General features: G+C 49.6%; 1 long non-coding RNA gene across 2 annotated transcripts in view; it reads left to right on the top strand.

Moving 5' to 3' along the window:
- Positions 1 to 8,621: 8,621 nt before the first annotated feature.
- Positions 8,622 to 16,431, top strand: part of LOC101792134 (uncharacterized) — a 45,113-nt gene continuing 37,303 nt past the window's right edge. The window contains exons 1-2 of one of the 2 annotated variants that reach the window (XR_011812610.1): positions 8,622 to 8,757; positions 8,998 to 9,157. This is a non-coding gene — a long non-coding RNA (uncharacterized lncRNA). Of the gene's footprint in view, positions 8,791 to 8,997; positions 9,158 to 16,431 lie in introns of both variants that reach the window. The other variant, XR_011812611.1, reaches the window with a different exon arrangement.

Genomic DNA, 16,431 nt, shown 5'->3' with positions numbered 1-16,431 from the left:
GGATTGTAAAGTGCCGTGTGGGAGTCTCTGAGAAGGGAGTCAAAACACCGTCAAGCCCGTTCTTCCCGAGAGGAGGGGAAATGTTGTGGGGGGTTGCTGATGCCAGGAGTGCCTGCACAGGTTGGGCAGGGGCCATCCTGCCCCCTGGGCACTGAAACCTGTCCTCAGCCTCTTTGTAGGATGAGTGCAAGGGAAAGGGGAGCCATGGAGGACCAACCTCTCCCTTCTCTGCATTTGTGGTGCTGCTTTCAAGGTCAAGCTAAGTCTACATGGACAGCATGGAGGAGTGAACTTGTGCTGCATGTGTCCTGAGCAGAGGGCATGGTGTTCCACGGTGGCTGCTTCTGGTGGCTTGGCAGAGGAAGGTGAGAACGTGGTGGCTGCAACCACATAGAGGGATTTGATTCATGGGAACTCCCTCTATCCATTCTTCATCACTGGTCTTTCTGGGCAGCTGTTTTCCGGCTTTCCAAGTTTTTCTTCTTCCCTCCCCAAAGCTGGAAAGGATAGAGACACCCAGGCCAAGCTCTGGCTGGAGCTGCAACTCTGAACTACCTCGTTCAGCCGCTGCATTCATCTTCCTTCAGCCCTGCCTGCGCTCTCAGGTTATTATTGGTGTGTGTGAGAGCTTCTGCAGAAGAATGGGCTCTGATGAGTCTGCAGAGAGCTGTGGCTCTGCTGGGGACAAGGGTAGGGTGGCCTGGCACAGGAGGCCAGGATGAAGTAGAAGCAGCTGTTGTCCTCCTCTCTCAGCCCACCTGCAGCCTCGAGACCGCTCGCCCAAGCTCAGCATTCATCTCATGAGGCCTGCAGCCAGCCTGCTCTGCTTTTTCCCAGCCAACGTCTGCTTTAGCTGAGCTGGCTGGGTTTGAAGGTCTAACACGCACTTGGAGGAGGCTTGTCGTTATGAGGGCCATGCTCAGTACCATCATGTCTCTCTCCACTGCTTGCCAGCTCTCTGGTGCAGAATAAATCCTCCTCCCTGAGCACCTCCTGTGTTTGTGCTCCCCGCCTTACGCAGAGTCACCTGAAAATCCTCTTTGCTGGTTTCCCCTGAGACCCCAGGTGCTGCTTGGAAATCTCTTAGAGAAGTAATCATCCCCTTCGGATTGCACCATCATTCACCTTCTGTCCTCCTGACAGTCCCAATTTGTTTGTGTGTTCAGCTGTAGAGTGCCAAAAGCAAAACACCGCACACTTCTGCTTTGTGAAGTTTTCTCCCCCCAGGAGAAAAGCAGCAGGGTTGCTGCTTGCCTCTTGATCTCCTCACCTGTTGCCCTGTGCCCTGCTCTTCTGGTGGCTTTGGCCACTACAGTGGGAGGGAGGGATAATAACTTGTTGCAGCTGTGTCTGTTCTTAACAGCTGGTGGGAGGTGTTTTCATGGCTTCTAGGTGAGGAAGATGCACATGGCAATGAGAGTGAGAAATAGGGGCTGGTTCTGGGGTCTGCCCATCCTCCCATATGGTGTTGGTGTTCCTCTGTCCTGCCAAGGGGTCACAGACAGGTATGGGTTGGAAGAGACTAAGGACCAGCTTGGAGCAGGCCAGCTTGGATCATCACTCAGGGCCTTCTTGACTTGACTTGACTACTGTGTTAGTTTTCCTGCTGTTTTCTTAATGTCCCATCTCCTTGCACCTGAATCCTGTTCTTCTCTGTCCTTTGTACTTCTTGTGTTTGTTTTCCCAATGTCCCGTGTTATCACTGAGGTCATGATCAAGTTTGCTGTCTGTCACTTTAGTTACTTTTCTTCTTCTGTTGCTCTTGTACATTTCTACTTCTACTTCTACTTTTTTTTTTTTTTTTTTTCTCCCTTTCTCACTGTGCCCTTCTTGTCCCCTGTGTATCTTCCATGCTCTCACTCTTTTCAGGAAGCAGCAGCCCCAGATGGGTGTCCCTATGTCGTGTCCAAGTCACAGCTACAGCGTTTGAACAGTTCTGATTCTGCAAGAACTGGTAGATCAGAGGAGCCATGAGCACCGTGTGAAACAGTCTGCAAAATGCTCCACAAAGGAATTTGGCTCCTTTGGTGCTTCCTGCACAGATTTTCATGAGACTCAGCTGTCTGATCCACTCATCCCCACCTCTGGGCTGCTCTAGCCCAATTCCTGTTCATTTCCTTTCTTCCATTACCAGCAAATCCCTGACCCTGTTAGACTCACATCAGGTGAAGTATTTTCCTCTTTTCCGCTTCTTTCCCTCTTGCCTCACTTCCCTGCCCTCCCTTGTCCTGAGGGCTGTGAGATTTGGCAGGCCACAGCCAGGACCCAGCACTCCAGGAATTTACTTTATCGTTGGCAGAGACCTGCCATCCTGGGCAAACTTTTCCTCTGTGCAGGACACTGTGTGTGATGGATGGAGGTCACCTCCTGTGCACACGGAGTGTCTGAGTGTGCACAGTCTTTTGATACCACATCACAGCATCTGGAGAAATTGCCCGTGGGCTTTCTGCAGGACTGCTTGTGCAAGAACTGCATACAGACACGTGCCTACTACTGCCACGTGGAGACAGGTACAGAGAAGCCTGAAAGCCATCAGGCTGTATTTTAAGTCTATTCTCTCCACCCTTTTCTAAAAGAGCATCCCTCTTATGTCTCTAAAACTTCACCTTCCTGCATGTCTTCCTCAGTTTGTACAGCACTGGGCACATCGTGGGAGGAGGACAGCAGAGCTGATCCCTTGTAACCTCTTACAGGCACAACTTGCTATGCACACCGCAGCAGACACCTCCTGAGCACGTGTGTGTCAGGGATACACTGGCAGGGATCACCTCTTCCGAGAGAGACTTGGACAGAGCTGTGAAAAAGTTCCTGACTGACAGCATACCTTGGTTAAAAATCCCTTCACGAGCTTGCCTGGGACCAGCCATCGAGGGCCATCCCTTCTGAGAACAGGAGCAACTCCTGTGCAGGAATTAGCAGTCAGCACACCTGTTACTACAAGAGACTCCAGCTGAAAAGAGAAGAAGAAGGGGAAAAAAAAAAAAAGAAAAATAAAAGAGAGGCACTTCAATTTGACGCAATTATCTCAATTTTCCCAGGATAAGGATCCTTGAGATATTTATCTGATTTACAAGGGTGTGCTGCAAGGTGGCAGGCACAGGGCCTTAAAGAGACATCCATCGACTCCCTGTGTGTGGTGGGGGGAGAAGAAAGAAAAAGGTGAGTGAGAAGGAGACACTGGAAGAAGAACCCTTTAGAACTGGGAAAGGAGGAAGGATGCCTGCTCACTCTGTATGTTTTCGCTTGTGATTAATAATTTGTGGAAGGCTGTGTTGACCACAAGCAGTGCTGACGGCTGGTTCAGAGAGGTGCCTGGGCAGAAGCAGAAGGGAGCAGGCAGGGATGGAGAAGTGGCAGAAATCCTGCTGTGGACTAGGATGCCTTTAAACTTTTAGCAGTTGGTACCTGGGTGAAGTATTTCCTGAAGAATTTCTTTTTCTTGAGTTTCTACTGGGGAAATGATGAGGGTTAGTTTTATATCAGGCCTGGAGAACTTGCTGGAAAGCAGAGTTGGCTCTCTGAATTTGGCTATAGTTAGACAAGATTTTGGTGGGGTTCATTTAGTTTAAGTGCAGATGTTCTGGGCTCGGAAAATGCAGATTTTCCTATACCCCCTTTTAGGAAAGGAGTGGAAATTGGTGGAGAGCAGAACTCACCTGACGCCCTTGAATGACCTCCTTTGGCTGGGCTGTACCGCTCTCGTCACAAGACAGGCTGGGCCAGGAGCCCTCATTTTCTCCCATGCAACGCCATCAGACCTTCTGCTTTGCGCCTCTCACCTGCTCTGCCCCTTAGTCTTCCTCCTCACCTTTGCAGCTTACATGACTCTGGAGGCCCTCTGCGATTTGGAGGATGCAGCTTTGCTCCCACTGTCACCCCTGACTTCACATCATCTCTGCAGGGAGGCAGGTATGAAAATCCTCCATCCTTCCTGAGATTGTAGCTGCCTTACTGCTGTCCCTGCAGCTCTTCACACCTCCCTTTCCCTTCCGTCACATCCAGGCTTCTCGGCTTCCCTTCTCAGCCCTTTTGCCTCTCTGTTGCTCCTTCACGTCCACATCCCTTATTGTTCCTGCAGCACTGCCTTGTCACATCACACCCTGCTCCCGTGATTTGACAATAGAGAGAAAAAACGAAGGGATTCAGTGGAGTGGCGAGTGAAACAGGGAAGTGGAAGAGGAGGAGGAGAGAAAGGGAAGATCAGAGGGAGTGAGAGCAAACGCTTGTGGCTTAACACGGCTCGGGAAGTCACCTGGGGGAGTCATTGACTGTGGGGTCACTGACCTTTGTGAGTAAATTTCTGTAATAAACTGGAGAAAGTACTGGCAGGCCCAAGTGATTTACTTTAGAAATTGCTGTAGTTCAGCTCCCCTCAAATGCAATTCAGCAGGACTGTTAGCAGGTGCAAAGCCCTTGCCAGCCTTAATATGGATTACTTTTCTTTGTCCCTTAAGTTCATCTCTTTACAGCACAGTTATGTTCTCATAAATTTGTTGCAGTGTGTTTGCGGGCAGCTGGCCCATCGGAAAGGATTTGTGTCCACTGGAAAAGCCTGTTGGATAAAGTTCACTTTGGCAATACGCCTTCGTAAGGCCTTTCCTCAGCCGCATTGCTCTGCAAAACAATACCTTAGTTAAAGACCAACTGGCTTCACTGTGACAGAGGCAGAAACCCTCATTTCACACGTGGACACGTGTGTGTCCTCACTGGCTGCGGATCTCCCATATCCTGCCCTCCTGTCTGATAACTGACTTTGATGAATGAGGAGCAGCCTTAAAATGAGGGGAGAGATTTGCAGATCCCTGTTGTAAATGAAGATCCTTGTGCCACTAGAAAAGGGTTATAAGGGAATTTGTAAGTCTCCCTTGCACTGCAGAGGTCTAATTGTTCAGCTGTGTATATTAGTATTGCATGATGCTGGTATTAGTATAGTGTGTGTGATATTGGTATTGGTAATAGAGTGTAGGCTGTTCTCTGTTAAAAGCCTTGTGATAATGAATATATACCACATATGTCTTCTCTACAGAGTGGAGCACATGGGGAGTGATGTAGGGAGGTTGTTTAGGGTTAGTATTTGAGTAGTGGGATTCTGCTCTGTAGGAAGGGACCAGAATGTTACAAATTTTAGTGCAGCTGGGTGTATTACATATATCCCTGTTTATCTTCATCTTGGCCCTTCTGCCCACCGTGTCCTCCAGTACAGAGCAGAGAACCACATGGATACTTGATTCCACAGACCCTCTTGTTTAGGACTATGCTGTCCCAGCAGCCAGTGTCTTGTTCTTTCCTTCCACCTACATGTCCATCTCTCCAAGCAGCTCACAAATGCAATGGTTGCTCTGTGAAGGAGCTGTGGTTCCCAGAGGTGGGTGATGCAAATACCAGAGGCACTGCACTCGCTGCAGAAACAATGGCACGTGGGACGTCCTGGAGAGTCGTGTCGTGTTGTGTGGCAGCCGTGATTCCAAAGTGCTCTGGATCTGTGCGGCTGGAGAGGACACCCTTTGTCCCTTTGTGTGTCTGTACCCAAATGTGAGTGGTGACCCCAGGGATGTGGCTGTGGGGGAAGATCCCATAGGGACAGAAGTGTTGTTCTGCATGGAGGAGGAAGGTTGTGGATACGGAAAGGCCCTTGTCACCATCAGGAGCTTGTGGGACAGCCCTAGTATACCCTGGTAAGGAGGTTAATGTGAGGAGCATTTCCAGCCCTGGTGCCAGGCACCCACTGGCTCCTGCAGCCATTTCTCCCTGCCTGCCCCTTCCCACCGAGCTGCCTTTTATTCATGAGCTGCACTGCACGTCGAGGAGGAAAGAAAGAAAAACAGGAGGAAAAAACCTCAAAGACCAGCGTGTTCTTGTTGTTTGATCTTTGGGGAATGTTGAAGAAATCTCTTAGGCCTCCGTCTGCCTGGCTGGGCTGGTAAGGAGATTACAGGCCTCGTGTTTCCCCAGGAAAACACCCGGGCGCCAGGCCTGGCACGCTAATCCAGACAAAGGAGAACAGCGGCCTAATTAATTCTCATGTCTCCGAATCTGATAACAGCACAGTACACAGGCGAGTCCGTAAGGACTTAATGAGTTTAATCGACTGCACTTGATGATTTTATTTGAAACCTTGTGCCACACATTCAACTACGAAAAATGCACTTGAACTTGATTGGCAGCCGTAATCCAGGCAAAGCCGCCTTAATCCGTGGAGCTGGAGAATGGGGTGGCCGTGCTCCTCCCCAGCCGAGGGAGGATGGAGCTGGGTGTGGGGGTGACATTTAGGAAGGATGCAAAGGATTGGGAACAGGGAGAGCACGGGGAGTCTCTCAGGGAGGCCGGCGTCTGCAGGGGCTGAGCCAGGAATGTCTGGCTGTGCTTATCTGGTTTACTCCCGTATGTAAATACCTCTGTGAATGTATGCAGGCATGCACAAACAGTGATTTGGCTCAAAAAGGGGCACTAGGCTGAGGGAAGAAATAGCATGGAAGCCTGCTTTGAAAGTCCCTTGCCCCCCACCCTCTTCCATTTAAAGTAATTTGCAAAAGATTTTCAAAATTATAAACCAATTTGCAAATAAACGATCGTGATTAATGGCATATTCTTTAAGAGGTGACAGATCGGTAATAGATCCGTAATCCCCCTTATTATGCAGGAACCATTAACAGCAGTAGGCGTTAAGAGACTGCATTAAGGCTCGAATAGGCTCCAGCTATGTCTCTGGAGCAGAGCAGGTCAAGTTTTTGTTGCTATGGCTTCTTTACCTATAGCTGTGCTCATAATTGGTAGAAAGCAACATATCTCGCCGGCAGGAGGGTTTCACAGCTTACTCACCCCCCCCCGACCCTGTGCTAACACACGTGCTGTCTGGCAGCAGAGGCACAGCCTTCATCAGCTGGTGAGGGGTGGCAGCACCGTGGCAGGAGGGGCTCTTCTGTCCAGGTATCTCCTCTCCAGACCCCTGATGTTGTCTCTCTGGGATGATCTGAGGTGCTCCTGGCTGTGCCTTGGTGGCTCACGGGGTGCTGGCGGCGATGGGCTGTCCTGGGAGAGTGGATCTTCAGGTGGAGGGGTTTGGTGTGAGGAGAAGGGAGTGGGGGCTCCTATGTGGGGCTGGGAAAGGCTCTGCAGTACCCCCTCACACCCTGCCCAGGTCCAACCCCACCAGCTAAACTGCTCCTTGGAGACACCACTGTATCAAGAGCAGCGCCAGCATCTTTGATTCCCAGAACAGCAAGGATCTGCTGCGTGGAAATGAGCAGATGATGATCCAACAGCCAAAGCACACACCTTACTGTTGGAGGAGTGTAAGAGCCCATTCCAGCAATTCCCTTCACTCAGAGAAAATCCCTTCCTGACCTTGGACCCTGCGAGTGGTTTAATGCCTTGTACACCAAGGGGACCGGCCACACAGATGCCTGAGAAATTGTGTCTATCCCACTGAGCAGCAGCCTAGGGCAGAGGGCACCTCGCCTTGCTCTCTCCTTCACACTCCTGGAGTATGATACTGTGAATTTGTTGTATTCAAAAATAGCTGAAATGTTTAAATTTCATAGCTTGGACTTTTTTTTTTTCTTTTTTTTTTTTTTTTTTTTTCCTCTTTGCCATTGCACATCCTGGCCTAGTGAAGTCCATTGCACCCACGCTGGTTTGCATCTGCTCCAGGCTGGGACAGCAAGACGAGCGAGGAAATGGGTGCTTCAAGCAGAGTTATGGGTTAGTGAGCTGGTGGTGCTCCTTCTAGGGAAAAATGTGCGTTACGGGAATTGTTTTCAAGTGACTTAACACTGAGATCCTGCCCACTTCTTCTTCCAAAGCCTGGCACTTCTGGGAAGTACAGTGCTCGTAATTTAAGGTGTTGTACATCCTGGCTAATTACATCAGTCTTGGCCATAGTCTTTTGCATTTCTCACCTTTGAATGCACTGTAATGTTGCTATTCACTGTTAAACAGATGTCGTATGCTTTCCCAGTAGTGGCTAAATTTTAATTTTTTATTGGGAAAAAAAAAATAATTGGCATGTCTTTGACAGAAGAATGCTTGAGCATCTTAATGGGGGAGATCAGCTAGGGAATGGCAAAATATTTTTGTCTATTCCGTGTTGTTAGTGCTTTGATTAAACAGACTAATATTTCTGAGTCTGTCACTTAGCATGAACAGCAGGGTATTTTGTTATCAGGTAATTCCCTGCCTACGGTGGCTACACAAATGGTTGTATGTAAATCATGCGGTTAATAATACTCCAGTATTGAAGGCAGATGCGACTGCTAATTAAGACGCATCGGATGCTGGGCGAAATCACGGCAAGTATCATCCCCTGTCACATCACAGGGGCTCTCCTCTGCCCTGGTGGCTTTTGCCAGGCAGGATGCCATGGCCAAGGGTACAAGGGCCTCATCCTGTCTGCAGCTGAGTCCCAGGGTGCCAATGGGCTGGGGTGCAGTGAAACCAGCCCCGTGGGAGGGATGTGCAGGCAGCACCGGTGCGGTCGGCAAACAGCTGTGCAGCCAGCACACGCAGCGCCTCCGTCAAATATTTACCCTTTGTTTCAATCCTGACCTCTTCGCCTCTCAAGATAAATAATTTAGTGTGGAAGCTGTGAAGGTTAATCTTGCATTTATTTAATGTTACAGGACACTTGGCTCACTTGCAGCTAAAAGCCCTGCGTGATGATTGTTAGTTTATTTAATCCAAGTGCCATTTTCTTCACCCTCTTCTCCTCGGATTGCAGAAAGGAAGGAAGGAGGAAGGAAGCAAGAGGAGAAGTTATCTGTACGTGGCTTTTAGCCTCTGCTGTGGAGAGGGGTGAGCAGGGGGAGGAATCGTGCCTTTGCCCTCATGGCCAAGATGGATTTTCTCTCATTTGTCTAACAGCGTCTGGTGGCCTGGAAAGGAAACCTCTGCCATGGGGTTGGAAAACTAAGGCAAAGGGGGGGGGGTGTCTGGAGGTGTGTGGGGTCTGATTTACCTTGCTGGAATGACACTCTTAAATATGCATTTCTGACTGACCAGGAGGAAGAGTTTGGGTGTTTCGCATGTGGTTCAGCACACAGGGGCTCAGCACCTCTCCCAGCTGCCAAGGAGTGAATGGCCAGGAGATTTCAGGCTTCAGCGGAGGCAGGAACCAGCTTGTTGCCGAAGAATTTCTCACTGGTGGATTTGAAGACAGCAGGTAAGGTCACTTGAGAGTGGCTTGCATGGGCTGGAGGAGATGTTTCAGCATCATACTTCTCTTTGCTTTTTCTCACTTTTTTCTTGTTGAAATGCACAAAACACAAGTCCTCAGACTCTGTTAGCATGTCCACGCTCTTTAGATTTGTTGGAAAAAGCATCTGGAAAAGAAGCTGAGTAGTTGGAGCAGGCTGGCTGCTGAAGGTTGGCTTTTGTAGTCTAGCCCATCACTCTGGATCAGGCACTTGGCATCAGCTGCTCCCCCCCAGCTGTGGCTGGGGCAAATACAGCCTTTCTACACCGGGTGTCTTTATGCATTCAGGAACAGACTGGCTTGGTCAGCAGGCAGTGAGGGATCCAGTGAAGAAACCTCCCTCCCAGCCCCAGCTCACGCCTTGCTAGTCCTTAGCATCCTCTTTGGGAAGCTGTGCGTTTCTCTGGATGCACTCCTCACCTCTCACAACGGTAACTACACTCATCCACCACTTTAGAGCATCTTGTTAACTTCCTTCCCACCCCTGTTTTTAAAGGCCTCCTAAGGAGAAACTGCTCCAACCTCTCTGAAGCAAATAACCCCTACATCTGGTAGCATTAGGGCCAGCTAGAGAAGAGGAGGAGTGTCGGAGGATGCTGGCAGTGCGATCACACCCTAGCATAGTCACATTTTCACCTGCTCATGTGGTCTAGCACAGCTGTGACTTGCTGGTAATTACTTGCTTGTAGCTGGTGTGAGACTCCCAGTTTTAAAAGCCATCTGCTTGCCTCCAGGTCCCCGTTGCGTGATCTTTCATTTGGAGTTCACCTCCACAGTTTATGGCAGTTTCCAGGCTAACAGTCCAGCTGGAGTTCCTCTTGACTCCATTCCATGCTGGCTATGTCTCCTTTTAAAGGCCATTTTGCTTCTTTCAGTGAACACCAACGGGAGGCTCACAACATAGCCTGGCAGTGTTTGACCCAAAGGGAACAGCCACGTGTGGTGGGCAGGAGCTTTGAGCGTCTGGATGTTCATTTGTGCAATCCAAATCTCCTCGGGTAGAGATGTGATCAGAATGACCTTTCCCATGAGCTTCAAGTGCTTCAATATTAAATGGGAAATAGCACAAGATCAATGTGCCTCGTGGCTTTTTAATGCCTTAGTCTGAACCAGGAGAGACAGTAATAAGAAAAAGTCAGAATAATTTAATAAATGCTCTGTTCTTTTTTTCCTTTTTTCTTTCTGGAGAGGATACTAAGATGTGTTTGGATTGGTGAACAGGTTTGGTTTTTGTTCAAGGCAGTAATTCAGCTTGTTTCTTATTTCATTTTGATTCTTGTTGACATGTGCTGGTTGGGATATGAGCATGGAAGGAGAACAACTCTGCCTCTCGGTTCCCCTCCACCCACTGTCCCTTGGAGAGGTCCTGCACATGCAAGCAGTGTCTGGAAGTAGGAACACCCACGGAAAAAGCATATAGCGACTTGTGCCTGCTTAATAAATGCCCCTATATAGGAACATGTCTGAGTTGAAGGTTTTCCAAGGGCAGCTGGGAATTCACAACCATGATCTGTGTTTGGCTCCCCGGACTTTAAATACACACGCGCGTGTGGATGTGTTGCTCAGACTCTTTCATGTCAGCCTTTATACACCACTTCCAAGGTTTAACGCTTTAAATCATGACAAACACACTTTAACACCCTCATAATCTAAGCAGCTCTGATCAAACTGGCACTCAGTCTCATAACACCCTGCCACCTACACCGGTGTGCGCATTGCTGCCAACCTTTTGGCAAGCTCTTAGCTTTTGTGCTAGGACAAAGTGATTGACATTGCTTTGTGTGTCTCCATAATGGAGCAACGCTCCGTTTAGAGAGATCAAATTCACATCAGTGTCTCCCCAACAAACCTGCTCTGCCAATTGCTTTTTTTTCTTTTTTTTTTTTTTTTTTCTCCCTCCCCCCATATTTAAGAATATATCAAGGCAGCCAGACGCAGTGGCTGAAGGAAGCAGCTAATTCCCCTTACAAGCCTCTTGCAGAGAGAAGTGCTGGGCAGACTGGCTCTGAACATGGGGCTGGGAGTGTGAATGGGATTAGGGGCATATCTGGTGGCCCAGCTTCCCAAAAGCCAATTAATGGCTGCTACAAAAGGAGGATTTTACTTCTGAGGTTAGAAATGCATCTTTGAGTCTGGAGTAGAGGGGGGGAAAAATGCTAGAAGAGCTCAAGACTCAAAGGGAAAGTTCAAAGGGTTTTTATTTTTTATCCTTTTTGCAGTTGGAACTCAGAAAGGAGGGGCTCGTGCTTGTGTTCTTGTACAGCTCTCTTCCTTGTCCCAGCTCTGCCTTTCCTTGTTGATCCCAGCAGTAACAATTTCTCTCTGGTGCTACTGAGGAAGAGGTGCTTGTAGAGGTGCTCATCCTATATGGGCACAATCCAGCACAGGTCGGGGTTGTCCCACGGAGCCCCACAGCAGCTGTACCCCCACGCATACTGGGGCTCAGAGCTGCTTAGCAGATCAGTAAAACATGTCCAAATTTCCTCACCCCTCTTTTTCTTTTCCCCCAAGAATCTGAAAGTGGGATTCCTGGAAAGCAGTAGGAAATAACAAACTTAATTTTGGGCTTTACAAACCGTACCTCTCTGGCTCCATCTCAAAAAGCTTTCTCCTCTTCTCTGGAGATGGTTTGATGTGGCTGAACCTGCTTGGTCCTGGGCCTTGTAGGGTGCTGGGGTCCGTGGTAGAGACTTTCCACCTCTCTGTGGTGGCCTGGGGGTGACAGCTCTGCAGGAAAGCTCTGTATGATCCAAGTGGGGCCCTGGGACGGCCTCACAAGAGACCTCAGCCTCACCACTGCCTCTCCCCGCTCCATATGACATCCCCATCTCTATTTACCCAGAGCTTTGGGATCGTCTGTGATGGAGGCATGCAAGCAATTATCACTGGAGCTAGGGCAGGAAGCAGAGGGCTTGTTTGTGTTTTTGGATCCACGGCTGTTTGCTCAGCTGCATCTGTATCACTGCTAATTATTAAGACATTTATTACCATGCTTTATTTATGTGTGCGGGTGCTTGTTTACCTGTCTGTGAAGCCTCCAGCTTTCCTTGCTCAAAAAGAAAGGATTTTGGATCCGCAGCAGGATGGGTGATGGCTCCCAGTGCTCCCATCCAGGAGCAGGGTACCTCTGGCAGTCTGGGACCCTTCTGTTTAATTTCTGTTCCTTTCTTCCAAGGGCTGAGATTTTTCAACTTACGTGGATGAGCCCATGTCTATACAATGAGACCCACTGAGCCCACAGGACTGTCTCTCCTCTCCATTTTTTTGATGTGTCCCTCATGCTATTTTAATCAGAAAGTCCTGCATTCAAGGGGCTCCTCTCGTCTATAAATCCTGCTTGAAATACTGGAGCAGGGGGAGCCGGCTGGTGCCCGGATGCTTGTATAAGGCTGGGGGAAGATGTGGGATTAATGAAGGTTTGTTCATACAGCCCGTTATGAAAAGCAGAATTGAAGCTTTGCAGGTGCTGTGCAGGGATGGGGAGATTAGCCCTGCCAGGGCTTATGGCTTGTATCAGGGCAGGCACGGCTGGCGGTAGGTAAATAGAAAAGATGCGTGCTTGATATTAAAAAGGAGCTCTTTATGTGCAGAAAGTCTTGGAGGCAGCTTGCCTCTGCCACAGCCCTGCTGCAGCTCACCAGGGAAGGGGCTGCAGGAAAGGGGACTTTCCTCGGGGTTTTTCCTCAGGGGCTTTTCCCCTGGTGGGGGCTTACCCACTGCTTCTTCTGTCCCGTTTGAGTGATGTCCTGCTGGCACTAAACTGATCTGCACTGCAGCCACCGAGGAGGGCTCTGATGGGGTGGTTGGGACAGGGAAGCAGGAGCTGGGACTCCTGGTTCCTGTTTGCAGGAGTCACGGTGTGACTGTTACGTGGCCCAGAGATTGCAGGTGGCTTTGCTCAGGATATTCCATGATTCTTAGATTTGTGGGTAGGAAGAAGGGCTGAAACTCCCTTTATAAAGCCTCCTATGGCTCCTGTGTAGGCCAGCTGGTCCTGAGAGGCACCTCTGCGTGTGCAACTGAAGGCCAGAGATGCTCCCAGTGAAATCCCTTCATCACACAGGTGCCTCCTGTTCTGTTTCCTCCATCTCCTCTTTTTTCCTTTACCTATTACTATCCACCCAGAGAAACCCACAAGTGTCTCTTGCCTGTGTGACACCAGACACTTACAAACTCAGGAGGCAGCAGGATGCTCAGCTCAGCCCATGGGTTCCCGGGATGCAGCAGCTCCTGGCAGGTAAACTTCACGAGGTGTCCTCTTTCTTCTTTCCCCCACCCTTCTGCTTGGTTTCTTCCCGGTGTCTTTTCCCTGATTTGAGTGGATCCAACCAGCCTGGCCTTGCTGGAGCATTCAGAGCCTTTGTGGCTGCGAGGCGACATTATGCAGGAGGGACGGGATAATTTCATGCGTGTTTACATACATCTGCATTCCAAATCGGCTCCAATTTGTGTATTTGTCAAAACCAGCATGCTGGTATTTTTCAGAAATTTGCTAGCTCTTCCTTTCCCTTAACCTCTTCTGCACAGAGCAGAGCAGGGCTTCTGTCCCCCAGGCAAATGAGGAGCTCATGTGCTGGGGCTGCCTGCCTGTCCCAGGGGCTGCAATGATGCCCTGTGGAAAACTCTCAGCTGGAAGCAGAAAGATTGTCCTGGGGCTCCCCCGCTGGGGTTTCTCAGCTCCTGAAGCAAGAAAAGCACTGTGACCATCCCTGCTTCATTGAACAAATGTATGGTACGAGTTGCAAGCCCAAGTGCCCCGTGCAGAGAGGAGGGTGATGAAGGCTGGTCCCTCCGTTTCTGCGTCCTGCTCCACCTCGGTCATTTTACAGCACAGCAGCCAGGGGAAACAGCAGGCAGGAATTTGTTGAGGAGCTGCAAATAATTTTAGCTGATCTTTTTTAAACAAGTGGTGTTTAGTGGCAGCTTGCCTTGCTTTTCTTTGTTTTATTGATTTGGAGGTGCTGCAGATTTGTTGGGGCTTAAAAAAAAAAAAAAAAAAAAAATAGTCAGGCTAGTCAGGCTGTGGGGATACTGGAGTTGCTGTAAATGATTTGTTTGAGTTCTCTGCCTAAGGGCTTTGGGGGACATGAAATAAAACTTGATGTCGTGTTCAGGTTCTGACTGTTGGGGAACAATCCTGCAGTGAGGGAAGATGCATGGGAAAGTTGTGATGGAAAAAGGGATGATGCTCAACCACGTCCTGCCATGACCTGCAGTCTGAAGCCTGCTGTGACCACAGTTCTGATTTACCGGGGTGTAACCCTGAGAATTGGAAAAATAAAACAACAGTTGGCCAGTTCCAGTAAACAGTGGTTTGGGAGGGATATGAACAGCCTTTCCTTTCAGGCCAGGAAACACAGCAAAATAGATCTGTTATCTCTTCCTCTGGAGAGCAGAGCTGAAATGACAAGCCTCCTCCTTCCCCTCCTTGCCGGATTGCTGATTGTTGTGGTGATTGCCTCGATCCGTAAGAATTTTAAGAAAAGCACCTTTTGATTAGTGACTCTAGCCTAGCTCAATAATGCCTGGAGTTCCTCAGTCAGCCAGATAAGGTTCAGCTTTCCCAGCATGTGGAAAGGGGAAGGTGCTGTGTGGTGTCAGCCCCAGCCCAGGAGCCTGGGGTAGAGCTGGCTTTGCTGCAGACCACCTGAGAAGGTGCAGGCATAAGCAAGAGCAAAAGGTGAGTGCTAAGAGGAAAGCAAACTACTGCAAATGTGATAGCAACAGCCACGTTCAGGTACCATTCTCTAAAAGAGCCCTTTTGGGGAAGGAAATTGCATCAGCAAAAAAAAAAAAAAAAGTATTGGCATTTACCAAAGCCTTTCTCAGCTGCCTTCCAGTTGCACATGTCATTTCCCTGTCATGGGGTGTGCTGGAGCCATCCTTTCATATGTCTGACCAGTAATTAATTAAGAGGGGATCAGGCTGATAATGCCCTGTAATCCCTTCTCTCCCATCATTTTGCTCAGTAATCCTTTTAATGCTGGCAACTCGGGGGTGGGAAGTGGCGGGGGCTGCAGAGGAAGGGAAGGCTGAGTTGTTGTGGTGCTGAGCGGGCAGAGCAATGGGAGAGCATCCCTCTGCTGCCCCACGGGAAATGTCCTGAACTGGGGGCAGCTCACTGGGTGGCATGGGATGGGAGAATTCACCAAAGGAGTGAGGAAGAGGAGAGGGGCAGATGGCTAAATCCTTCTTTTTCCAAATTCCCACTGATTTTAGTTTAACCTCAAGGTGTCCACTGTGCATCACGATGGCATTTCTACTACCCCCCAGAAAAAAGCACTTGACAGTCAGGTTTCTGCAGTGACCCTGCTTGGGAAATCCCTGATTTGCCTCCAGCTCCGAGCCATCTTTCCAACGAGGATGCTCCACCAGCGCTACCCATCACCGGGGGACCCGGAGAGGGCAGCCACCATCCGCAGGGGTCTGATGGCTGCGGTGGTGCCACTGTCAGCAGCACGGAGAAGGTGGGGAAAGAGCCCCAGGTGTGGGGCAGGACTGGGGACTTGGCAGCGAGAGCAGAGCTGCTGGTGGGGTTGGGTGTGTAGGAGGAGGGTGGTCAGAGATGGTGGATTTGGGGCGGAAGAGGTTTAGGAAAGGAGAAGGGCGGTGTTTGATGTGCCAGCGACAGCTGTAACAGCCCTGCACTTCCATATGAATTAGCCACCACAAGTGCTGCAAGCACTGACCCTCCTCTCCTGCCAGGTCAGAAGGAAAATGGAGGGTGTTGCCAGCACACACGGCAAAGTGTTTGGGCGTTGAGAAAGCCCAGGGCTGCCAGCACCACATCAACATCCAATTTACAGGAAAGTCTTTCACCTTCCACAGCCCAACGTCCCCATCTCCCTCTGACTCGACTTCTAAATACTTTCTTCCCCGACAGCTGGGAGAGGAGATGTGAACCTGCCGATTACAGGGACTAAGTGGGTCTGAAGGGCCTTTTGTTTGATCAGAGCCACAGTTATTACCCCTGACAGTCACAGGCAAGGAAGTCTCCAACGTGTGTTTGACTGAGTTAAGGTGCCTTTGATGCAAACTTCTCTTCATCCCATTTAAGCTGCAGATCATTTCCATTCGCAGTGAGGGGAAGCTAAATAATTCAGTGCCAGACAGCAGCATCGATACAGCTGGAGGAGTGGGATGGCTTTACCTATCAGGCAGCATGGCCTCGTCTGCTGAAGGGAGGGAGATTTGGGAGAAAAAACATCTCTCTGGGCTGGGTGGAGTTTGGACCCACAGTA

The sequence above is a fragment of the Anas platyrhynchos genome, chromosome 13 (genome assembly GCF_047663525.1).
Source record: "Anas platyrhynchos isolate ZD024472 breed Pekin duck chromosome 13, IASCAAS_PekinDuck_T2T, whole genome shotgun sequence".
NCBI classification, from domain to species: domain Eukaryota; kingdom Metazoa; phylum Chordata; class Aves; order Anseriformes; family Anatidae; genus Anas; species Anas platyrhynchos.
This window is presented reverse-complemented; position numbering and strand designations above follow the sequence as displayed.